The 26,119-nt window shown below is 39.7% G+C and overlaps 1 long non-coding RNA gene across 1 annotated transcript; it reads left to right on the plus strand.

Annotated features, from left to right (window-relative positions):
- LOC137851851 (uncharacterized) lies at positions 1-26,014 on the plus strand. Its single transcript, XR_011093538.1, has 3 exons — positions 1-305; positions 464-597; positions 25,187-26,014. It is a non-coding gene; the product is annotated as an uncharacterized lncRNA (long non-coding RNA).
- The last annotated feature ends 105 nt before the right edge of the window (positions 26,015-26,119 follow it).

Consider the following 26,119-nt stretch of genomic DNA (forward strand, 5'->3'; position numbering starts at 1 on the left):
CCTATGCTTGAGTGTAGTGCACATCCTACAAGAAGACAGAAATGCCCTGTGCAAAGGGCACTGCAGCACAGAGGTACTGCACACAGGATGAGGAAAGCAAGGGTCTACTCTGCAAAGCAACTGCATAAATGCAGTTACTGATCCTGCTGATGAGATGGGAACCTAAGTAAAATCCAGTGTGTTCCTCTATGGTTGAATCAAGAGCAGCAGGAACACAAGACAGGGAACACAGTAAACAAAAACCACTTTATTTGTATCTAATAAACAGTCATCAGTGCGAACATGTATGGAGCCCAGATCTGGAGGTAAGGAAGTAATATCTTTGCATAATCCCTTTTTAGACAAGAAAGGTATTTAAAGCCCTTCATGTGGTCTTGGGCCTTGAACCTGAAGACTGAGTTAAGCAGAATAGAAAGACAGAATTCAAATGGGAATTTTCTCCTCTTTAAAAATTGTCTTACAGAGGTGGAACCTCAAAAGACTTGAGATTCTTGCTCTGACCTCAAAAGACTTTTGAAAATGGTTACTTACTTAAACCACTGGAATGCACAGGAGCAAGTCATCTCATGAGGTTCACAGACAGTCCAAAACCAGAAGGTAAGAAAGCTCAGTCAAAACTTTTAGACCACTAAAAGGTGGAGATTTAAGCTTCAAAAAGATGTGAGAAATCTATTGATTGGCTCTCCTTTGGCTCTTGCTTGAAATGGACACCCAGTTCCAGATTCAGTGAGGCCAAAGCCCCTTGCATCCTCTGTCAAGGTCCATCTGATCTTCTCACCAGGGTCTTGTCTTTCAAAGGGAGAAAGTGCTCTTTTGTAATACAATAGCCTCTAAACCTGGCAGAGCCTGGAGGAACTCCATCACTGATTTTCTCCACTATCATTCACTTAACTTTGCCTCCATTAGAGCTCATTACATTTTTGGCCAGTTTTTCATGTATACAAGACATGAAAAAACACCTCTGACAATCATAAGCACAAAGAGCACAGAATAATTCACTTTTAATTCCACTTTCAAAATAGCTCTCTAAAACCAAAACTCTAAGGAGTTGCAGTGAGAAAAGAGAAACCATTCTGTAGAAAACATAAAAATTGGAAGAAAAAATAAAAAAAAAAAAAAAGGAGAGAAAAAAAATAGCACAAGGGTTAAAATAGGTGGGAGCAACAGAGAGACACCTCACCACACAGCTCATGAGCCACCAGGAATGATGGTGCAATGCTGGTTTGCCCTCCAGCCAGGGAGAAGGAGCAAAGCTCTCTTCTTTATAACAGCAATGGGAGAGACAAGCTCTCCTGCTTTTCTTGTTCTTTAGTGACAAGTCCAGCTCACCATAAAAGTCTTTTCCAGGAGCTTACCAAGTCAACACAGCCTTGGCAGTTGTGCTGTAGGAGGGAGGAAGAGAACAATTTGGGGTATGCTGTATTCGACAGGTACTCTGGCCTCTGAAATACAAAGGGGTGAGCAGGAGCACCCAGCTCACCTCTCTCCATGTGATTTGTGTGTGTATGCCTGGTAAGGGACTTGCGCAGATGCCATGAAGCTGCTGAATATTTGCCACCTGTGGGGAGTACAAGCCTCCACCCCTGGTGCTAAGCCCATTCCCCTTTGGGCTTGGCAGAGGACATGTATTTCTCACATAACAAGCCTCTTAAAACTCAGAATAGCAGCATCTCTGTGCAGAGCCATATCTCCCAAGTTCCCTAAACCTGCTGCCTAATTAAACCTGCTTCACTCCTATGCCCCAGGTTGTCCAGGGTTGTTAAGCCAGAGCTAGCTACTGCTCTTGCCAAAAACGCATGCATCCACCTTCTTCCTGTTCTTTAGATTCCTTCATGCCAGGGGACACAGACAGTAGCAGAAAGTTACACCTCCTGGTTAGCTCAATGTTTTAATCAGTATGGACTGTTGTTGTGCTTCAGCATTGTTTAGGGAATTAGCTTCCCTCTCACCAGCCCTTATTTTCTCTTGGATAGATCTGTTGCACAGATGAACATATTTGCCCAAAGCACCACAAAAGACAAGTTTTTACTCTTCCATTCTTTCAAACACATAGTCACCACCGGAGACAAGTGGTCTCTGAAGAACTGATATTTATCCCGCTGTGCACAGAGGTTGTAGCAATGCTCAGTCAGAATAGCACAGACTCATACACCACTCCATGAAAAAAAAAAATGTTTTCAGCAACATTCATTTCAGTTCGCCAAACGTTCCAGTCATGGTAATAATGCAGGCACTGCCCTTAGTGATTTTCTTCCAATAGGCAATTCAAAACCAAATTCCTTAACTCTAACCGGTAGGCTTTATCCAGTTATATCATTTGGCTGTCTTCCAAGTGCTTAGGCTTAATATCCCTGACTGTTGGGAATATCGTTATCGGTAAAGTGCCATGGACATTTATGGTGCTATATAAATGCATATTATTAATTAATAACTACAATACTAAGTGCCGGTATTTTAAACACTTTCATGAGCTATGTTACACGTTGCATTTTAAAGTTCATAATGCAATCAGCAACACCAGCGGATCACGGATCACAGCTGAAGCCCTCTTTGGCTGTGGCAGGGCCTAAGCTTTCCCTCTCCCCACCTCTCTCCCCTCTCTGCACACCTTAAACCCTCAGGCTCTGAGCAGGTGCCACTCAAGTTGTTTCAAAGCTGAGCCTGAGCTGCAGGCCACATGAGTCTGGGTGTCAGGTGTGCCTAGCCCAAAATCTGACTGGATGCCAGCATCCATGGATCCTCCCTGAAGGAGGTTATGATCAGTAGCCTATGCAGTGATCAGAAACCCATTCAAATAAACTGCTGTCTATTTAGCATCAGGAACAAAGCATTTAGAGACAAAAGGGTTTCAGAACTACAGTCAGGCTACACACATCTATCTTACTTATCCTCTTTCTGTCTCCTAAGGGTACCAAAAGGTAGACCTCACACCTCTAGAAACCCTCCAAGTTTGCTCTCCTCACAGGAGCCAGTATCCTAAGAAAACTTTTACCTAGAGCTATATCTTTAGACTCTCACCCTTAGCACTCAGAGCAGAGCACTTCAGTCTGCAGGTGTGTTGGTGATAATCAACAATCCATTGTAATGACGTGCTAATGTATTAACGGAATTTGGTCCTGCTCAGTGGAGTCAATGGTGAAATGATGAATTCCCATAAGTATATTATTGACTAGGTATAGATGCATAATTTGAAAAATATTGCACACAGACATAGAGCACATGTTAATCTGCAAGTTTTCTGACTAGCTTTTTTTTCCGGCCACGCCCCTTCACTTGGGCTGTTCTGTGCAACTTAGTTCCCTCCATTCTCTATATTTTCATGTACTTTATAAACTGAGTAGCAACAAATCCTCCACCAAATTCCCATCCCATACAAACTCCAAAATAACTGATCCTGTACTAAGCCAGACATTGAGGAAGAATATGCTAAGAAGCCTTCTTTTCATAGTGAGGTTCAAAATTATATGACTTATCTACCTGTCTCCTCTTTGCCTAATGCCACACCAACCCAGGTCCCTCACGCTGTTTCTCTGTTTTCCTAGGCTACTTATCCTACTGACACCATGGCCTTCCTTACAACACACAGAAAAATCAGTCCCTTGCTTCTTCACAAATATCAGTTTCAAACTATGCAACAGCCCCCCCCCCACACACACCCCTCCCTCAGGAGGCCCTCATCGTAAAGCAGATGGTTTAGCAAAGCCTCAGAGAAGTCTTTTAACTGCTATCAAGGAATTTGGCCACAGGATCAATAAAAGGTGGAGCAGGAAGAGGGAAATTTGGAGAGAAGTTCAGAGGCATGTAATGAAGAGGGGAAAAGAGGCAAATTCAGCCTGTGGAGGTTACAACTTCCCATGGCAGGTCAAGGCAAGAGAAAGGCCCAGGAAGCCTAAGTCTCCTGGCAGGAACAGAGAGCTTCCACCTAGGGCTAGGACAGACTATAACATTTTCACATTACCTTTGCTTACTGACTGCAGCATCTCCCTGCAGCATGGGGGAAGTGTGCAGCCCCATGCCCTTCCTTTCCCACCAAGCTCTGTCAAGGCATCAAATTCTCAGCTTCTTAGTCACAACTTCATGCCTTTAGGACCAGGTCCTTGACAAGCACTACCTGTTTAAGCAAAGAAGTGGGAGGGGAAGTAAAATGTATAATGAATCACAATAAACTCACAGGGGTTTGATTGTGTAAATAAGAGTGATGTTTAGTCAACAGAGTGCATAAAGTTATAATACAATGGCAAGTTGAAAAGTGTGGATATATCTTTACCTAATCCCTGTGTAACCTAGACTTATTCTGGAACAAAATGTCTCCCAAGCATTGTCAGCTCAAGGTAATATTTGGAAAGTCATGAGGTGTCATGCAGATTGCATGATTCAGTTGCATAAGATAACTTTAACCAAGTCAGCTTTTTTTGAGGTGTTATACATACATGTCAGATTCTTTTGACCTAGATGAAAAGTACATTTTTTTTACTAGTTCCCACCTCCTGTAATGTTAAATGTTAACAACTAGCAGTCTGATAATTAATAAGATATAATTATTTATAATAATATTTTTTATATAAATACTGCAATTAAAATTCCGGGGAAACACAGGGAAATGACAAGCAAGACTCCCAGAGACATAAGATTGATTTAGACAAGTAGGTACTGATAAGCATACTGCAGTGCATAGAAAAGATCTGAGAGGCAGAAGGACATCCATTTTTAGGTAATTATGAAGCATGCCTAAAGTTAAGATATTCCCTGCAGATGTTACCGTTTGTTTGTGTGTTTTTTTTTTGTTGTTGTTGTTTTTGTTTTGTTTTGTTTTGTTTTTAATTCCACATTAGGTACATGCTTTTTTCCATATAACAAAATTTGTGGGAAATCACTAGGAAAGATTTTCACAGTAAATCTTCACAAGTACTATGAGAAAATAAGAAACTACTTCTTCCAGAAGGAAACAAATAAAAATAGGCAACTGAAATGCTCAGAAAAGATACTGAGTTATGGAAATACCTCACAACACTTGTCAGATTGTGAGCTGCACTGTATAACCACAAGACAATATGGCTTAAGAAGTGATTTTACCAGGATCTCTTAGGGTGTGTTTAGATGGCGTAATGAGATTCCAACACATTTCTCAGATGCCTGAACATATTTATCCTGGCCACTGTATGCTAATCATCTGTGCATTTACTACAGGCCCTCATCCCAAACTTTCGATATGGCAATTCCAGCATACGCTTCTCTTGAAAGCAGACAAAATTCTTTTAAAATCATATTGACATGCATGATGCCTACCTCTGACTGTAGTCAGCAAAATGTTCTAGAGACTAGTCAGCAAATATTCTGGAGACTGCCTTCAGAAAATAAAAATACTCCCTTTGGGTTAGTATTCAAAACTCAGCCTCTGCTTTGGAAATGAGGCAAAGTAAACAAAGGAAACAAAGCAAGCAAGCAATGAGGCAAGAAGACAAGAAATAATAAAAGTAAATAAATAAACAAATAAAAAGAACATGAAATGAGAAATGAACATAAGGTTGGAGCAAGAAATTAGTTTTCTAATCCCTTTTAGGCTCCAACTTTAATAATTTCACAACCAATCTCAAATACATAGAAGTTTTAAAGCTTGTTTCTATTTCTGCCAGCCAGTAACATCCAGTTTTGACCACACTTCCCTGAAAAGGAAGTGAAATGCTTGCTTTGGAGGTTCCCCAAAACAGCTCTGTCTCAGACTCATTACCAAGATAATTCAGGGTTGCCATCTTTTCAAGCACTACTCTTGTGCAGTTTACCCAATATATGTCAAAGATATGGTATCTCAAAAATAAATGCTGGTGGATTCTCATCTATAGATTCCTCAAAAAATTACGTGTGGAGCAGCACCAAGGTGACCAAAAGAGAAACAAGAAGATATTAAGAGGGAGAAGGGGGTCAGAGGCAGGAGAACTACCCGGCATTGGGTTAGATGGGGGAGACTATCAGGGACACAGTTGGTTTACATAAGTAAACATCTTTTACTTATACATATATTATGTATACCGCTGCAGACCTAAAGAAGGGCTTTTTGGTTTGATTGCTTTCATTTAGCTATTACAGATAGCCCACAAGCTCTACACATGGAAATACCATCATTCTTCAATTTCTCCTTTGGGCAATGCTGCACTGAGTGATCATTAGATGGGTGGTTTGAGGAGATTGGTTGCATCCACTGATATGTGTACAAATCTTTACAATCTTTCTACGCCTTCTTTGCTGGGACAGCTAAGTCAGCAGTGAACTGGATGGTTGTAACCTACCTCTTGACTTCTCCCAAGTAAATATGTAATTTCTACCTCATAATACATGTCTTTGTTAATTTACTCTAGACCGGAATTTCTCTCACCCAGAGCCTTTGACTGTGAACCTCCACTCATCTACCATCAATCAGTGTCATCTAAATGTTTACACTCAATATACAGAGAAAAATATGTCGTAGTTTCTAGTAAAACATTTAAATATGCAAAGTGTTCCAAAGACACGTTGTCTTTCAAAAATATAAACATATAATCTTTTTGTTCCAACTCTATCAATTGGAATAACTACCTAAAAAATACCCATTATCAGCTATGATGGTTCCACTCACATTCACATTTCACCTTAGAATCATAGAATCATAGAATATCCTGAGTTGGAAGAGACCCTTAAGGATCATCAAGTCCAACTCTTGACACCGCACAGGTCTACCCAAAAGTTCAGACCATGTGACTAAGTGCACAGTCCAATCTCTTCTTAAATTCAGACAGGCTCGGTGCAGTGACCACTTCCCTGGGGAGCCTGTTCCACCTTGTTTGACAGGAGAAAATGTTCCCATTTTATATGAGGATTTTAGCTTTAATTTCTACTGGGTTGGTTCTTTTACTCCCTCTACTGCTAAGCAGATCTGCCTATCTTTCTATCAATCTCTTCATTTCGCTTTAAGGCAGAAGAAAGAAACCTTATGGTAAATTCTCTGTCTTCTATACCTTGTGGAATGTTATTGTTATATGTGGAATCCTTTGAAATATGTCCTTAGGTGTATCTTAAAGGATTCTAGTCCTTCCTTCTTCCAAAAAATCATCTTCAGTAAACGAAGAGCTTGACATATTTTTAACCCAGTACTTGTTTTCACAGTGTTGTTAAAATTGTGGTGCAATTTCCAGATTATTATTTTTCCTACGCATGAGTTTCAAATATATCCTGCAATAAAGATAAACACTTATTTTTCACCACAATGTCTCTTCTTTTCAACAACATCACAGCTCATGCACCAACATCTATTGTAAAGTTAATAACTGGGCTGCCTTAGGCAGACAGTCATCTCTTCTGCTTCAGTGAAGTCCATTAGTTCTGTGAAAAGTTCATTCAAGCTGGAGTTGCTGTCACCATCATCTCCATCCAAAATCTTGTCCAGTGATAGCATCTATGTATCTTTTCCTGAGTATTTAGTTTATGGTGGTGAACTGATTGTCACAGCATGAGGAATGCCTGTAGCAGGACTTCTCTAAGTCAAAGTTCACATGCTTTCCTGCTACTGAACTCTTCAGAGGTATTTTGCCTTCTCTTATCGGACCTGGGGTATCAAATCACCTATATGGGTTACTGAGTCTCTATGTGCTCAGATTTCCTTGCATAGCAAATTCAAAACAGTCTTTTGGGGTTAATTCTGTATCTCTTGTTACAGTTCCTCTATTTTTATTTTAAGTTTCAGTCTGACCTAGTCATCCACAAAACAATCCCCTGAATTGTCCTCCCAAGAACTGCAAGGTCAGCCCTTCACTTGATCAAAGCTGCAGCCCAATCTACAATTAAACGTTCCTTTTCCCACATAATATTAAAAACCTTTTTTTTTTCAGTGTTCAATTTTTTTTGTTTGTTTGTTTGATTGATGGTTTGATTGTTTTTTAATTCTATACTTTTTAAATTTTTATAATGCAATCTCATATCTACCGTCTTCTGCCTTCTTTTCGTTGAAAACTGTTAAATGTAGCAGGGATACCAGGATCTGATCTCAAGAGAAAAACGTTCCTTTTTAATTGATTCCTGTTTCTTTGTCACTTCGCTTGCAATTGGAGAGTTAAGAGATACCTAAACCTCTCTAATAATTTTCTGTATATTCCAGTGACCAGTTACTTAATGTTGCAATTAGGATTATTTCTCCCAATATGCTTCTCCTCCTTGTAGCTTTTGAAGTAATCACCTTTACTTCTTCCAGTGATCAAAACAAATTTCTCCCTCTTAAGAGGTAATATATACCTATAGAGCTTCTCCTTCTGACTGCTGGTATGGGGGAACACAAAGAGTTCTAAAGATTGAATTCTCAACCCAGTAGCAGTCACTTAAATCTGACATCCATGGTTGTGAAGGTTGCACTTAGTGAAGTTTACTACACCCACAATAGCTCATCTCTAGAGAACAAGGTTTAGCCTCTTCAGTATCACATTGTGCTTGCTTATTGCATATGGGCCTTCAATGTTATTTGTAACAGCCTACCTGAACTGTTAGAGGTTAAAACAGATGGCCTTTGGGTGGAAGCCTCAGGAAATAATTAAGAGGCTGTCTGTCAATGAGATAAAAATAGTCTCAGACAACTTTTGTATATCTAGACAGAAGCCAATTTAATTGAACAAACAGATTAAACAACATAATCTTGCACGGGCCACGAGCAGGAGCACTGCTGTTTTATCACAACAGAAACAGGGAAGAAGAGGCTTTAGGAGTCAACTGATCCAAAATTGCTTTGGGCAATACATTTGGAGCCAAAGTTACATGATGTCCCATTCCTGAACGGTGGTATTTTTCTGTGTTTGTTTGTTTAAACAAATAATTGCCAAATTTGAGCCCTGCCAGAGAACAGCATGCAAAAGATCCCTCCCAAACCCAGCTCCAAAGGGCAGGCTAGATTTCAATCTATCACCATATCCCCAACAGTCAGTGATGTTCATGTAACACACTCCCTGCTAGTCTCTGTTTGATGTTTTTCAAGGTGCTCATAGCACTTGGATCCTTTTTGGAACCACAGGGTGTTTACTGTACCAACCACAGGAATACATTTCGTTATGAATTTCCCTGCCCATTTATAGAAAATATGTATACTGTCTGTTCTTGTAACAGGCTTCCTTAATAAATTAAAAAATAAATCTAGAAAAACAAAGCATTACCCTTCAATGACTTAATAAGATTTTGCATCATCATCACCATTATTATTATTATTATTAAAGTATCCCAGCAACAGAATAATAAAATTACACTGATGTGAGCAATTCACACACCTTTGATTAAGAATGTGTCAGCACTTTCCCGCATGAATCCTTCTTTTTGGTGGAATGAGAAGGAGTGGGAAAGAGATAAAAATCGCCTGCTGTTAATTCTTTGTGGGCTGCTCCCTGGCAGATGATGTTCTAACAGAGAAGCCGCTTCTTTATTAATCCACCTTTACAAAATAAATTAGCCTGAAACATTTATGATCTTGATTTTCAGGACTGTATTTACATTTAATTTGCAGGCCCCAGTGACTGTCTGTTGGTTCAGTTTGCTTGCTAGCCACTTGTGTGAGGGCACATTTGCTGGTGCCATGCATGAATTCATGGAAACCAATGTGCTTTGTTGGGGTGACCAGGGTTTGCATAGCCTTGATCACTTGTATGCATCAAAATCTGTGGCAGAGCAAATCCTTCAGAGCAGTTTGCTACATGAAAATATTAGTGCTCTAGAGCACGTGGAACAAAAGCCTGTGTCTGTAGAAGTTAAAGTCTGAAAAGAGACCAGAGTTACACCTTCAGGTGCCTGACTTATCCACTGTGATGTCTAAGAAGTAAGTAATTGGCTCTAGTAGGACAGCTCAGACACCTAGACTCCTAACACAAGCAAGAATTAGATCAGACACCTCCTGAAGGCAATTCTGGTCTCCTAGGTGCTAAGCCAGGAATTGTCTTGAGCTCACAGGTAGGAAATGGTTCCAGTGAGGACAGGAGGTGGCAGAAAATCTTCATCCTTCTGTGACCTTAGCCCAGGTTATGCAGCAAAAACATTTGAGCATCAATGCCCTTTGTATGAATAGTGCCATTGAAAACCAAAACAATAACAAAAGAGCGTGAAGAAGGGACTCCTTCCACTTTTTTTCCCAGCAGACTAATAGTAAAAGTACAGCCCTGGGAACGGATGGTCCCAGGCCCTCCTCCAACTGAGGGATTTCAAGCCTTGATCTCCCAACTGAGGTATGGTCTAAACACCAGCCTTCAAGGCAGGCCACATGGGGACTCGTTCTTCTCCTGTCCTTGTTGGCCCAGATGGCACATCCAAAATAGTAACACAAAGAGAATAAGGAAGAAAGAATATGATCCCTCAGCCATGTGGGAGAAGTGTGCAACTGAGAGAATCAGCCTGATTTGAGTTCTCTCTGTGCTGGCTCACTTACACATTTTCTACTAGATAGTTTGTCAATAAAAGCCATGAGTAATCTGGTCTGTGAGTCAGAGCTAGTCCTGTTGGTTGACAAATCCAGTTTAATGTTCACAAAAGAAGATATATTGCAACGCAAGTAGGGGTACCAATATCTTGCCTGTTAGCATATAGTGTTTACATTAACTCCTAGTGGTAACAGATAAGAAGCCCACGTTCATGCCAGTAAATTAACCAGTCCCATGGAGCATTGTGGGACACCAGAAATCTGTCATCTCCACTGTTTAACTGTGGAACATCTCGTGGCACATTTCTGGTTTGTGACAGTAACATGTCCCTGAGCAATTCTCAGGAATGGCCCTGGTGTTAACACAAGCCACGGCCAACTCCCAACAGGCAGCCTGGACACAGCCACCCTCTTTTAAAGAGTAACAGAGTTTAATAATAGGGGATCTGTGCCAGAGAAGGGCTCTAGGCATGTTTTCTTTAGTGCTAGAGGTGTATCCAGTAGGAGTTAGTGTGCAAAGAGCTGTACGAACAAATACAGGATTGTCTCTCAAGAGAAGGAGGCTCTGTCCCAGGCAGTCTGTAGCTATGTTCTGCTGCTTCTTCATTTACAGTCTGCTCTTCAGAATAAATTCCATGTGCTGAGTTTCAGTAATGCTGTGTGCCTGCAAAATAGTCATGCAGTGGCTAGAAACGATGGAAAAGAGACCAGTGCAATGTAGCAGTTCAAAAGGAAAAGGTTGAAAATTTCAAAAAAAACAGAGATTGACTCAGAAGAACACAATTCCAGAGCTGCCCCACACATAACGCCGCCAGTAAGGATGGACAGCTGAAAACCACAACCTGAATTACTGTTCTGTACCAAGTGGTGTGATTATTACATATGCATCAGAGTTTGTGGGCAATGCAGAGGAATCCTGGAAGTATTTTAAGCAGCGGTTTTCACAATTTATGGCTGTGAAAGATACAGAGTTAATGAACAACACAGGGAAAGTGACCTTGTTAACTCTTTCACAGATGCTTATCCGAGATCTCTTTGGCAGAAAGGAGAGACTTTTCCCTGGGCCTTTATGTAGATCTAAGATTAACAGAGTTTTTAGGGGTAACAACAACAAAGAAATACTTATTCTGAACTTGCATATGGGAAGAAAAACATTGACAGACATTCAGAGTCCAAGTGTATCCCAGCAAGGAACAGCAGCCAGTATTTTCAAAAATCAGCTGGATACCTATGCTCCTACTTTGTCAGGTAAATACGTGTCCTGATTTTCAAGAGGGTTCCCACCAGCCTGCAATGGCAAGCTCTGATTTACAGAGCTGATGACCTGGTCCATCACGGCTTCTTGGAGGACCTGGGAGATCTCAAGGAGTCCCAGAGCTCAGAGGCTGCCTGCAGTCACGCTCGGCTTGCCACAAGTGATAAAGCACAATGCAGATCCTCATAAAGGGGGTCATTGGACATAAATAATTGGACACACTGGTGGAAACAGGGAGCAGAAGAAGGAGTGTGGGTCTTGGCAGCTGCCAAGGAGGGCTGCGTGAGCCTGGAAAGAGACTGCAGAACTGGAAGAGCCACAGTGCTGGATTACCTGACCCAGATATCAGAGATGTCTCCAATTCAATTTCCCATAAGAAGCCTACTATGTGTTACATTTCAAGAGAGAGCACAGTATATAACTCCTGTACTTCTCCAAATCACATGAAATGTGAAGCAGAAACGCACAGCAATGCAGCCGTTCTTCCCATGGCTTGTAATTTTGGTTTCAGTTCAGTTACTAACATGTCAACCTTTCCTTTCCATCATCCATTAATAGTTCCAGGATGGTACTTTTGTCTGAAAAGTGGTGGTTTCCAGCAACAGATGTTGGTCTGCTCTAATACCAGTAGCAAGCATAGCAAGCATTCGTAGATTTGAAACTGCCTTTCTGAGAGTGGCAGACTGCACGCAGGATACCTCCCCAAATGAAAAAGATGAATGTCCTGAAGCGTATGATAGACTCACTTCCCATGCTGGGAAGATGCAATCTTCTCTCAAAGAGGAAAAGGATTTTGTTTTCTTTGTTTTTGTTCCAAGTGACATAGTAACATCTACCTGAATCCAGACAGTAATTGCGACTGATACCTATCAGGATATGTAACATTATACAACAGGATTTGACATAGCACATAGGGAACATAGTCATTTTGTTAAGAGCTGGGTGGTTACCAAAAATGCATACAATAATTTAGGGTCAGGATTCTTGTCTGGCTCTATGTCCTTCCAGATAACTGTGTTATAGAACAGTTAGTGGCACCCAGAACCGTGCAGACTCTGAACTTTCTAATTCAACAGCTGCACTGAAATGCTTTGTGTAGTTGTCTCATTAGCTCCAAATGTATTTGCCTGTGTAATAGTTTAATAAAATCAAATAGCTAAGTATCACTGGGGGGAAGGGCATTGTACAACTAAAATGTCTTGTTCTACTTGAAACAAAACGTTTTTACTTCATTTTACTAATATTTTGCTTACTTTTTACATACCCTTTGTTTTCCATTTTTTCCAAGTTTTCTAGTTTCTTTCTAACTGAAAAGTTCAAAAGGTTTTTATTTTCTCTAAATATTTATTTTCTTATTCATTTAAAGCTCCAGAGGACCTCGACAGGACGTGAGACAGCTGGAAGATGCAAAGGATTTAGAGAGGCAGGTAGCTCCCCATTGATACCTAGACCATGAAGAAACTTCCCCCAGGTATCATCATGGTGTGCTGCAGCCATTGGGCTTGTTCTTCCCACCGCGAGGGCAGCTGGCCAGACTCATTCCCATCAAGATGTTTGGGTAAATTCTCCTTTCCGAGGAAAGAGCGTGATGATACTTGTCTCTTCCATCACCTGGCAGTTGCTGTTTCAAATGCCTACATTTTGCAATGAGTTCTGAATTATCTTCCAAAATTATACATGGCATCTCCCATCTGGCACTGATGTCAGCATGGCATATGTTTACCCAGGAACCTGCAGAGCACTCTGAACTTCTACAAGGGGGAAATCAGCTTATTTCACTTTTAATGTCAAACCTGCAGCACTGCGAGTTCTGCAGGTGGCAGCCAGATGAAACAGCTGCTGGTCCATCTCCTGCAGGCTTGGATGCACCTCCTCACATTTCACCAGATCCAATTACCTTTACCTGGGGTGCTCCCAGAAGGATCTGAGTCCCCCAGGGCTTAATTTGCAGTCCTCTGAGAGAGATGCACAGTGTCAGACTGCCCACATGAAGCCTGAAAATCCCTCTGGAGTGAGGTGCCCCACCCGTCTTCTTGATGTCACTCTTCCTGAACCATCCAAGGAAAAATTGCTAAAAATCTCAACCACAGAATTTTTACTGCACTTGTCACAAGCCATGAGCAGGCTACAAAGTGGACTTCAGTAGTCACCACACAGAAACAACGATATTTGAAAAAATATATATAATAATAAAAATAGGAAGAAATTTTGATTTTACAGTCATTTCAGTTATCTGGTCTTTTTTTTTTTTTTTTTTTTTTTTTTTATTCAAATAGCTAGAAGTAGATAGTCCTGACAGACAATGATGGTTCCTGAGACAAACTGGTCCCTCAGGTATTTCATGCAATGGTCTGTGATTCTGTCTGACTTCTGGTACATTCAAAACACTTAAATGAATAAGGAAAAAAACTGTTTTGGCATTTGTGTTTAACCTGTTTCCTTAAAACAATAACTTTTTAAGGGCAGCAGGGACACATCCCTTTGTTCTCTGTTTATATAGCACCTGTTTCATCACTTTTCCATACTTGTGATGCCTCCACATACTAGTGGCTTCATTGAGCTATTTGAGCTTTTGAAAGTCATCATCTTTCAATTAATTTAAGATATATTGATACAAACTTCATTGTCCTATTATCATTTACTACTCCATCCCTGCAATAATAATATCTCTCATTTAAATAGGACTTTAACTAAAGGATGATAATTTCATGCAAAAAATAGATTAACCACATCAGTTAGAAAACAAGGTTTAAAGCACCAAAATATCATTACATATCATTTTAGGACTGGCTGCAGTGAAGAACATCATAATATTAGTAGGAAGAAACACACTTTTATGCTATGCAGCCACTCAAGTAGGAACAAAAAATATGTACCTAAATATAGTAAATAGTCCTTGACTAGCTTCCCAGCCCTGCAAGCTGCCAAGCATCTCCAGCTCCATACATTCACAAAAGTTACATATATTTCTGTTCCTCATCAGAACTGACATGTTACATTTCAAATAATGAAAAATTAGAAAAAAAAAAAAAAGGAAAATAGAAGTTAAAAAAAAAAATAGTTCATGCCTTAAACATTTTGTGAAGTTTAGATTTTAGGGACACAGAAGGCTATCTGTAATCACCTGAGCTGATTGAGCTGATTCCATGCCTACCACTGATCTCCTCTGGACTAATTCCTGCTTGGCATCCACTCATGAAAGTAGAAACAGAATCATGGAATCATAGAACAATTAAGGTTGGAAAAGACCTCTGAGATCGTCTTGTCCAACCGTCTACCTGCCACCTACATTTCCCACTAAACTATGTCCCTAAGTACCACATCTACCCTTTCCTTAAACACCTCCAGGGATGGTGACTCTACCACCTTCCTGTGCAATCCATTCCAATGCCTGATTACTCCCTCTGAGAAGAAATGTCTCCTCATTTCCAACCTGAACCTCTCCTGGTGCAACTTGAGGCCATTCCTTCTAGTCCTATTGCTAGTTAGCTTGTAAAAGAGGCCAACTCCCACTTCACCACAAAAGCAGTCACAATTGGTTTAAATCTGCTTAACTGTTATTTGAAAATCACTTTAGGGTTCCCAGAAGTTTTCTCCTAGACAGAAGAAATTCAAACCCGCTGCAAAAACAGCTTTTCTTCAATGTTCTTGAAGCAGCTCATGGTTCTGCACCAGTGCACTGAACGCAAGGTGAAAACCAATGAGCTGGATCACTGGATCTGATCTCCTGTTTTAAGTAAAAACCTCCTAATAGGCAATCCTCAATAACCATAGGAAGTTTTTCTCTTGTTGAATTACCATCACAATTAAAAATATGTCCATAATTTTCAGTCCAAATTTATCTAGCTTCAGCATTCAGGCTTTAAATACCATTAAATATTTTCATGATGGCTTGAAAAGCCCTTTATTATCAAATTACTGGTCCCAATAGCATACTGTGTGATCAAACTGTACTGTAACCTTCCATGTATGAGCAAATGATGTACACAACACATAAAATGTCCTCAATATCCATTGATGACCTACTGTTAAAAGAGGTTTTTGAAAAAAATTGAACACAAGTCTATCAAAACCTTCGCTGAGTCTTGCGTTCCATTGCTTGGTGATTTGCCAAGAATGTGTTAACATACCTGCCCCCATATGAGCAATAACTCCTGTGATGGGAGTGTTTGAAATGTCCTGACAGGAAAGTTTGAACTGCGGCCAAAGGAAGCTTTCACTTCCAAAAGGCTGGGATTTGCGAGCTTCTGTGGTGGATTTAGTCACACATGGTGAGCCGTTCAGACTTGTCACCCATCAGATAATGAAAGCAAATGAGGAGTTCCAATCAGTGCAGGGGCCAACCAGCAACATTTGGACAAGCAGCTGAACTCCCCTCAAACTTCTGATGGGACTGGGGGGAAGGGTAGGTTCACAGCAAAGATGTTGATTGGAAGATGTTTCCAAATTGGACCTCTTTTTTGAAGCTACCAGGAAATGCAAATAGGCATGAAGCAAGGCAATGTGATTTGTGTTACGGTCAATATTTGCATAACACATGTCTGTATGTATGGGTGTATAGCAAGCACAGCTAATAGTCTGTAATTATGCCTTGGAAAATACACACACCAAGAAATTTCCAAAGAGTCTGACCTGGCAGAAAATACAGTCCCAGAAAAACTGCAGCAGTTTGCTGGGATCATCCCAATGTACACTGGAGCTGCATGGCTAAGACCTGGGTCAGGCAGATAAATCAGATGGGACACTACATACTGAACACACATGTAATAACTGAACACACATGTAATAACCTCTTGGCACAAGTAAAATTTTAAATTTGGTATCCTTGGATATGTCCATAAGCAACATTGACACTGGCTTCCAATAAACATCTCTGCCAGTAAAAAACAACTGCTAAAATATTCTGGAAAGTTAACAAAAAATGGCACAAGCCTTAAACAAAAGGTAATTGATTAAAAACCTGCACCTGACAATGCCCACCTTTAAACAAAATACTGAGATTTTCTCACAAATAATTCAAAATTTTATTAGATCTCCTCAGTTCTTTAATATGAAGAGATAAGTTGATTCTGTGCTTTTATGTGTCTATATTATTTCTTAAAAACATGCTAGCACCTGTTTGATAAAGCTGTAGTAAATACTTTGCCACTGAGGTGTCTCTTCTGTAAATGCCTGTCACCATTGACTTCAGTTCTATCTTTGCACAAGTCATTGAGACCCACAACAGTTTAATAATGCACAGAATTAATCACTTTCTGCTCATATTGAACAAGAACCACAATTAGAATAAGGAAAACAATAATATCCTTGAATCTGTGTTTTTGTTGTTTTCTCAACCTATTTTAAATCTTTGATATAGAATCATTCCTGGCACCATTATGTGCCCTCCATAGCCCTGTCTTTCCCTGTGATTTCCAGACAGCCAGCTTTTGCTTCCATCTGGACATTTTGTGATATCCTAAGCTGACTTCAACTTGACTGGATATTTGTTTCTTCTGACCCTTAATTTATAACATTTCATCTCAGATACTAGTGAATTTGCTGTAATGCAATAGCCATTTTGTGGATTCTGCAGAGAAGATACAGTTGTTCTGAATAACATTTTTCACCTTCTAAATTATAGGTATTAAGATATATAGGGTGGGTAGAGGAAAAAAGGAGCTCATTTTATTCTTGGAGGTGCAGCGATGTTGCAGCAAATGTTTCTCAATGAAAGAACCTGGAGAAAGAGGAAATGGACAGACACACACACAATTAGTGACATACATGAGGTAGGTGGGAGAGCTTGGTTCTCTGAAGAATTGGGTGTTAGGTGATGGAACCAGTGATTTGATGCAGGGCAGCAGCTGTCTCCATTATCTGTGGGCTCCTCCTTTCCTGCAACTGGCTCCAAGGCAGCCACAGCTCCCATGTGCCAGAATGATTGATGAGAGAAGACCCCATCTCCCTTTCCCCCTATAAATGGGTTTAAACAATTTGCTGCATGCCAACAGTTAATGAGGAGAAAATATCTGCCTTGAACCATTAAATGAAAAGATTATGGCTGACTTCATAACATCTGAGTTTTGAGGAGAAAAAAAGCCAAACATAATCATCATTGGTGTACTGCCTTCATCTTGGAAAGATGGAACACAAAGATCCGTTCTCTGGAAATTGTTGCTCTTTTTCTTCTTTTCCAGGACAGACAGGGTAAAAATATTTTGTCAATGTTCTACACATGTGATGGACAGACAGATATTTTCCATCTTGCTTTGGCTTAAATCCTCTCAAGGACTACTGAGACCCCCTTCTTTCACAGTTTAATTAATACTGTCGCCTGTAACATTACTCAGTTTCAGCATTTCAATACTGTCAGTCTTCTGCATGAGTCTGCAAAATCTTCCTGCCTGATGAAGACTGAGCTACTTTATTATATTATTTTTATGTTTAAACTCATTAAATTTGCACAGAATAGTGATTGCAGAAATAAGCATTCTTTCATTTAATGAGTCAACATTAGGCCTTTATATATCTAGATAGTATGTATTTAAAGACAATGGAAGAATAGAAGTGTATCTTAATAAACTCTCTTGACTTATTTAATGATGGGGGTCTCTGAAAGATTAATTTGATACAATGTAAAACATTCATTACTGAAATAACTTTACCTTTCAGACTTTGGCTTGACAAAGTGGGGGAATTTATTTATTTTCATTCGTAATCTTTATTAAATATCTAAGAGAAAAGAAATTGGTTAGAGAAAAACATCTATCAAAGCTTTTAGGATAAATGTTGACTTACATGCTCTGTGCAAAGACTTTGTATGATTTTTTTTTATGTGATATTGACCTTATTTATTTAGAAAATGTAATGATATAAAAGGTTAAGTGCAAATAATAATAATAAAAACAGCCTATCATCAAATAGAATAACAAATACCACAATAAAGTCTCCAGGAGAGCATAGTCTTAACTTCTTTCTGATATCTAACACAAAATGTCATTTCTTTCCCATGAAAGCCATAGAAGAATTGTAAAACAAAGAGAAAAATATATAGAAAATGACAGTTGTTTACTGTTAATGCAGTACCTTACTTCCAGCTGTGACAAGGTGACATGGTGCTTCGTTCAGTGTCTCTCTGCACACCTAAATGGTTTTACTATTAGTCTTGTATATCTGCACTACCTTTGGTTAAATAGCATGTAAACCAAATGGCATTTGTTGCCACTATTGCAAAGTCTGTTTTCTCCATACTACATTCTTTCTTTGCAAGCTTGGGTAAGCTTCTACATGGGGAGGAATCCCCAGAGTGGAGTGCACAGCATCAGATGAAAATACGCAAAAAACTTTGGCTTGTCTGGTGCACTCGGCATACAGCCAGGTATAGGAGAAGCCACTTGTGAAGAAGGTAGCCCATCACCTGGAAAGGTTTGTTAGAACATTTTGAGTTGACATGAAGCTCTGATTCACCCTCATTAGCTTGTGCCCAGAGGGGAGCTCGGCATTGTTGAGCTGCAGTGGTGTTATCCATGTAAGGATATACGTCTACACTGCACAAAGGTGTGACTTGCTAGACTAGAAACCACAGGCTATGACAGGCCAAACTCTCAGGTTATATCACATTCTAATCAAAAGCATGATGGAAGTGCATGCAGACATACCCAACAAAGCTTTCAACACTTTTATCTGTCTTCAGAATAAGATCCAGCCCAAGTTCTCTGAGATTTGTATAGACCTCCCCTCCAAAGTCTCAAAAGCAAGACTTTTCCTGTAAAATTTACAGTGGGAGGTACAATACCTTTTTACTGGAAACTCTCCAGCCAAAAGTTGCAGACTCAAAAGATTAAAGATAATAGATTGGTTCATGGATTCAAATATGAACCTCTCAAAATGTGATGCTGCTCCTAATAAGTTCAGATTCACCTCTGGTTCAGATGAAAGCTTCACCTTAGGGTGTTTATCCAAATTAAGTTCCAGTGACAGTTATTCAATGTCATAAGAGTTTTGCATTTACCTTTTATATTAAAAATTGAGCAAATATCTGTTTTGCATATGCCTTTTATGTTAGAAAGGCTCACCAAGATAATACTGATGCACTGCAGCACTAGTTCAAGATCCAGCTGAGAACCTGCATACAAACACCGCAGAGCTCTAGCCTTCTGAAAATAGATGACAATGTAAACAGACAAGTCAAATGCAATTGTGGGAGGAGAACATTTGCAAAGATGTAACCTGAAGGGCCATATTGGACAAGTCAGGAACAGAGATAGTAAGACTATAAGAACAAAATCTAGTGAAGTTAAAGGGTTTTACCACAGACTTCAATAAAGACTTCAGATTTCATTTCAGCCCAAAGGAAATAGAAGAAAAAAAAAAAAAAAAAAAAAAAAAAGATGTAGTTTCTAGTGTTTACACTTTAAAAACTATGGAGTGTTATATTATTTTTTTCCATGTCTGAGTAGTCATAGGCAAAAGAGAATATATGTCAGCAGATGACACTAAAAGAGACAGCAAGCCCATGTACACTAAGTGGTGCAAGTCAGCATATTTGTGTGGATTTCTACCTTGTTACCCACAACAATACTTTCCAAGAATCACAGTCAGCAAGTTCATAACACCAGCACCTCCGTGTTCAGCATTACCAGCTTAAAGTGATAACACTCAGCTGTAAGACCATTTAAGGGACTTTTGTTGTTTGATGTTGGAATAAGGAAGGAAGGAAGGAAGGAAGGAAGGAAGGAAGGAAGGAAGGAAGGAAGGAAGGAAGGAAGGAAGGAAGGAAGGAAGGAAGGAAGGAAGGAAGGAAGGAAGGAAGAAGGAAGGAAGGAAGGAAGGAAGGAAGGAAGGAAGGAAGGAAGGAAGGAAGGAAGGAAGGAAGGAAGGAAGGAAGGAAGGAAGGAAGGAAGGAAGGAAGGAAGGAAGGAAGGAAGGAAAGGCATTTAGGAGTGTGAGATTCTTTCCTCCTTCAAAATTCCAGCATCCTGCCCTTGAAGCGAAAGTTGATGAGTTGCAAAGTAGAGAAACAGCAACTGCATTGGTGAGAGAGAAGAATATAGGAAACACACCAACAGCTTTGTGTTGTGTTTTTTTTTGTTTGTTTGTTTTGTTTTTTGTTTTGTTTTGTTTTTTGCATTGAGTAGAGTTAGTGCAGGAAGAACAGAGGTTTGATTTTGGCACTGAGAGCTATTTAGAAGTTCTCACCATGAAAAATGATGTCCTAAGGCTGAATCAGTTGCCCATGTTAGCAATGAATTCCTTCTGCTCAAATAACTTCCCTGATCCTCTTTCTTTGTTGTTATGCTTGAATTGGTTCAAGATTTTCTAAGAAAAGTGGAAACAACTTTATGTACAATTTACAGATTTTTGCTTACCCTGTTTCCCAGAGAAACAAGGCTTATGTGAACTTCTTGAATGCATTTTGTCCAGCTTCCCCCAAATCTGAGAGCAGAGTAGAGTTCTTAGAAGAAAAAAGTTTTTACAAGAGACCTGTATAAAATACATATTGAGGCTGCATGCAGCATCAAAAGCCATTTGTTCAGTCCACAGACATCAGAGGGACATGGCATTACGTTCGGCTTGTTTCCTAAAGAAGGGGGGTTGACTGCCCAGTAACCCAGGCAGGTCTGGACCAGCTGCATATACTGTGTGTTGCCTCTTCCAGGTCAAATAAAAATAAGCAGGGAGGGGTGCCATGGCTGAGTCAAATAACTTCTTCATTGATCTGCTGTTCACAGAACTATTTGCTTTCCATTTTCAAACATCTCTAGTATTAGCCTTCATGTTTTAGCTTAATGGTAGAGCATGTTTCTTGACAGCTACGCACAATATGTGTTCACTAGTGACTTCTGCTTTTGAGATACCATCTTCCATGTGTTACAGTGAGCAGAAAGCTGAAATGTCCAACTGTGGAAAACAGAATTTTTCCCATTACCACTTGAGCTGACTTGAAGAGTGAAAAAAAAGGAAGCATCTCCATGAGCCTTCAGAGACCTAAGATCCACAGACAATAAAAAGATCATCACAGATCATCACGTGGTAACAGAAAAGGAGTATTTGTCTAAGAGATCGCAGTGAAGCAATTTCAGTCAGGATCAGGTGCCCAAGGCTATGTGGTTGCTGTGTAAAAAGCAACTCCACACCTTATGAAAGCATGTAACCCTGTATGACAAATGGGAAATTATTACACAATAATTATATGCCCTTGCAAGACCTGATTGCTTTAAAAACCTGGTACCTATCATGCCAAAATACGTCTTATAAGATTGTTATCAGGTGGCTCATACTATAACAGTCTCTCAACTTGTGCCTTTACTCTAAAGTTTGCAATGTGATGAACTTCACTACTCCTCATCTGTAGCCTTTCTTTGAAGGATCTCTAAGCACCTGCAGAAGAGCCGAGTGTCTTCAAGCTGATGATGAACAGGATGCAAAGATGGCCATAGATCTGCCTGATCTATGCTTCTGATAGAAGAAGCTGATAGACCTGCTTCTGATCTGCCTCCACACTTTGTCATTCACCTATAATTTAGAAATAATACTTCTGTTTGAGCTTTCTTAGCTAGGTCTATCCTTCAGGACAAAAATATCTTCTATTACACTGCATTTCTAGTACCTAGTGCAATACTGTCCTTAGCTCAGTTATATATATTATGCTTACTGAACTATGCATAAGGAATGGTAACCACCTTACTGCCATTTGGAGCTGCACCTATTTATGTTAAAGGAGCTCATCATCACTAGTCGATTAAAATGGGTTGCTTCTAATCAGAGGCAATGAAGTTGTTGAGGGGGAAGTGTTGACACAGGGAAAGAAAGTGATTAAACATCATTAGCCATCTTTAATGTTATCAGAACAGGCTCCTTGTCTGAGCCAGGTTAACTCCCACTTTCTCAGTGATGCACTGGAGGATGTTTTCTGAAGGATTCAACTATACAGCTTTCATTCATTACAACTCTTCCTACTTATGTTAGCTCTTCTCTTACCAGTCTGATGTATCTAGCCAAGACTTGCAGAAGCAAAGACACAATTTCCCCATGTAGAATCTCTTTCAAAGTACTTGAAAGTATTTTGATTTCTTAGGGATTTCATATGATTTATTGATTTATTTAATGAGGTGGGCCTATCTTTCAAATGGTAAAACAGAACAGACATTTTGGGCATTTTTCACTGTTATGTCCTGTTATTTTATTAAACAGGTCTTTTAAGAAACATACACTGCAGCACAATGAATTCAGTGAGGGTTAGGGCCATGGACACCACATAAACAAAGCAAAATAGCATCCCTATCCTTAAAAAAAAAAAAAAAAAAAAAAAAAGACTCAGTCCCATAAAGATTGTTTTGTAATTGCAGAACTGCTGAGTCCTACTCCAAACCAAAACCTAATCTAGGATTTGAACAAAGCAAAGCTGTCTCAGTTCTCTCCATGTCCCACCAAGGGAAGGTGTTACTCATACCAAAAACAATGTCAGGCTGCCTGACTGTGGCAGAGCAGGGGAAAAGCTGAGCTCCCACAGCATAGAAGACAGGTAGCACTAGGGTTACTGTACTTAAAAGAGGGGTTGCAGGCAGTCCAGCCTCTTTTTCAGACTGCTGTTTTGATAAAGAACATTGCTTGGCTATTACATCTGTGCTTCTCATTCTTGGTAGCTAACATACAACTGAATCATTTCACACATAAGGATCTGAGGCTGTACACACGCTATCTGTTTAATGGAGTAGGTGTTACACTTACATTTAACAGAGCCACATGTGACCCTTAAGTTCCTATTTGCTTGGCCCCTACATTATTCATTTCTTTGCAATCTGTATCAGACTTTATATTAAAAGAGCATGATAGTTGGGAGCAATAAAATCTCACCAAGGAGATCAACTTAGCAGTAAATAAGAAACCAAGACAGGAGCTGAAGACAGTGATTAATTTTGGCAGTGTAATGGAATGGTACTGAATTAAAGGAGCCTGTAAACATGTTCTGAGATTTTCCAGTCTCACTGCTTTTTGATTTCTTTCCCAGTTTGGTAGAGTATTTTCTAAATGCTGAGATACATCCTGCCAGTGTTTGTATCCTCTCAGCTATTGTTACCAGAGGTCTGTTAGTTTCTTTTATTGTTATTTATCAGATATTGGCATCTAATGGATGCTGTGAACACAAATAGACAAATCCTCACAGAAATCAGTTAAAGTTTAGTAAAGTCATAGGAGCTCCACTGATTTACATCAGTTGATAATTAGAGACAATGTGTTTGCATCTACTTCAAAGCATCGGGAAAACATTGAAGTCCAAACAATTCACTGGTTCAGTTACCTTCACATCTCAATGTGGCTGTTTTCCTTATGAACAGCAAGCAGCAGTGCAAAATGCAAATGGATCTTCTACATCACCCTCTGAGCACCAGGTTGTGTGAAAGGTCAAAGGCATGTTATGTGTTTTTTGTTTTGTTTTTTAATAATAATAATAAAAATAATAATTAAAAACAAACAAACAAACAATCTCCTGTATAGGGTAACAGTCTGCTCTTACATGAGGTTAGGGGGGGTGTAAGAATACCAAAATTAAATCCATAATGCCATAATTAATCTTTCACTCTACTTCAAGCTGTACCAGGCAGAACCATTTTATTTTTAACATTTTTAGACAAACCAGAACTCTATTAATAGATCCTGTAAGTAGTCCTGGAACGTGAACTCCCTGTACAGCCTTTACTTTCTTGCTCTGTCTTCAAGCTTTCTCCCATCTCAGCCATGATGTGTTTAAAACCCTCTGTCCTGATAGGCAGAGAGATTGACTTATTACTCCCACAAATTGTACATATGGGTTAGCATATGTGAAAACATGCCCTTGCAACTATTAATCTATCTGCCCTCCACGTTCCACTCCTGTTTCACCCACTCACTTTTCAGATTAAAAGTGCTTTGGGGGAAGGGAGAATATTATCTTTTAGGGGCAGATTGATGGGCAAAGGAGCCAAATGATGCTGCAGCCCCACCCCACACTGCCTGGGGGAGGGACTGTGTCTATTCAAACATCGCTGAAGACTACTCCCACCCTCCTGATCTAGCCCTTCTGTCTGAAATGTCTGTATGGCCTATTGTAACAATGAAGATCTGGCATCAGAATGTTAACACTTAGAATTATTTATTTATTTATTTATTTAATTGTATATATATGTTTAAGATTATTTATCAGCTAGACATAATTACATTAGTAATTCTGAAATTGTGAAAGTATTTATAGTCTTACCTATAGCCTATGCTGCCACAGTAAACTTCTACTGCTAAAACAAGCTTCAAGCTTTTGAGTTTCACCAAGCCAAATACTTGTGAGACTGTTATGCCCCTTGGCCAACCAGGCATGATCTTGGGTTTGAGTTTTTGGTTGTTACAAATTGTGAAGAGTTGTTCCCGTCTACAAGAAAAGTCTACAAGTATCACAGCAGTAATGATGATGCTTTTTGACAAAACACCAGTCACTTCATATGTGTCACTGCTCAAATAAAACCACATTAAGAATCTCAGAAATATTTCTTATTTATTTTCAATAGCCAGGATTCTCCAGGATGCAGCATGGGCATCTGTGTCTGAATCTGTCATCAGTGAACCTGTGCCATCAGATATGGGACCCTCTTCACACATAGTCATCAGGAGGATTGTGCATTGCCATCCATCCAGCAAAAAATATTCACAGAGAATGGAGCATTAAAACAGACCAGATCAGACCAGACTCATCAGGACAGCAATGGTCACAACTTCTATCACACCCTGACACTTTATTCTTCTTAAACAACCTGGATTCCTAGCAAGCATCTTGGCAAACCAGAGATATCGTTCAAGCTGTCTTTGGTAGAGCTGAGATGGAATGGGACTGATATGAACTGTATGCCACATAACACAAAACTGCCATATTAGTTCCTATCTCCTAATTCTATGCAAGCCTGACATTCAGACCTTTCACATTTTGAAAGTTCTTCTACTTATTATCTACCACTGTCAGTTCTGTTTGCATTGGAATTTCCATAGGTCTGTATTTTTCCTGCAGAACTTGAGTGAAATGTAGAGCTTTTGATTGAGCTTAGTACCATAAAAATTAGTACACACACACACACACACACACACAAATTCAAGTTAACATGTCATATTAAGTTTCCAAGTATCAGCTGAACCACAGCAACTGCCCACATATTCAAGTGCAGCTTTGGGCAGAGGTATAGCAACATACTGAAACGGAAGAACTTGAACTCCATGGTCTGAGCCCAAAGTAAACCTTGGAAGGAAAACAAGAGTATGAGATGAATACCAGAACAAACCCCTGCATGATCAGTCAGTGGACATATACGTTTTGAGGGAAGAGTGGCTGAAATGCTGCTGGGTGGAAAGGGACCTGGGGGCATTGATCAATAGCTGGCTGACTATGAGCCAGCAGCATGATCAGGTGGCCAAGAAAGACAGCACCATCCTGGTTTGTATCAGGAATGGTG

Source organism: Anas acuta, chromosome 2 (assembly GCF_963932015.1).
Source record: "Anas acuta chromosome 2, bAnaAcu1.1, whole genome shotgun sequence".
NCBI lineage: Eukaryota > Metazoa > Chordata > Aves > Anseriformes > Anatidae > Anas > Anas acuta.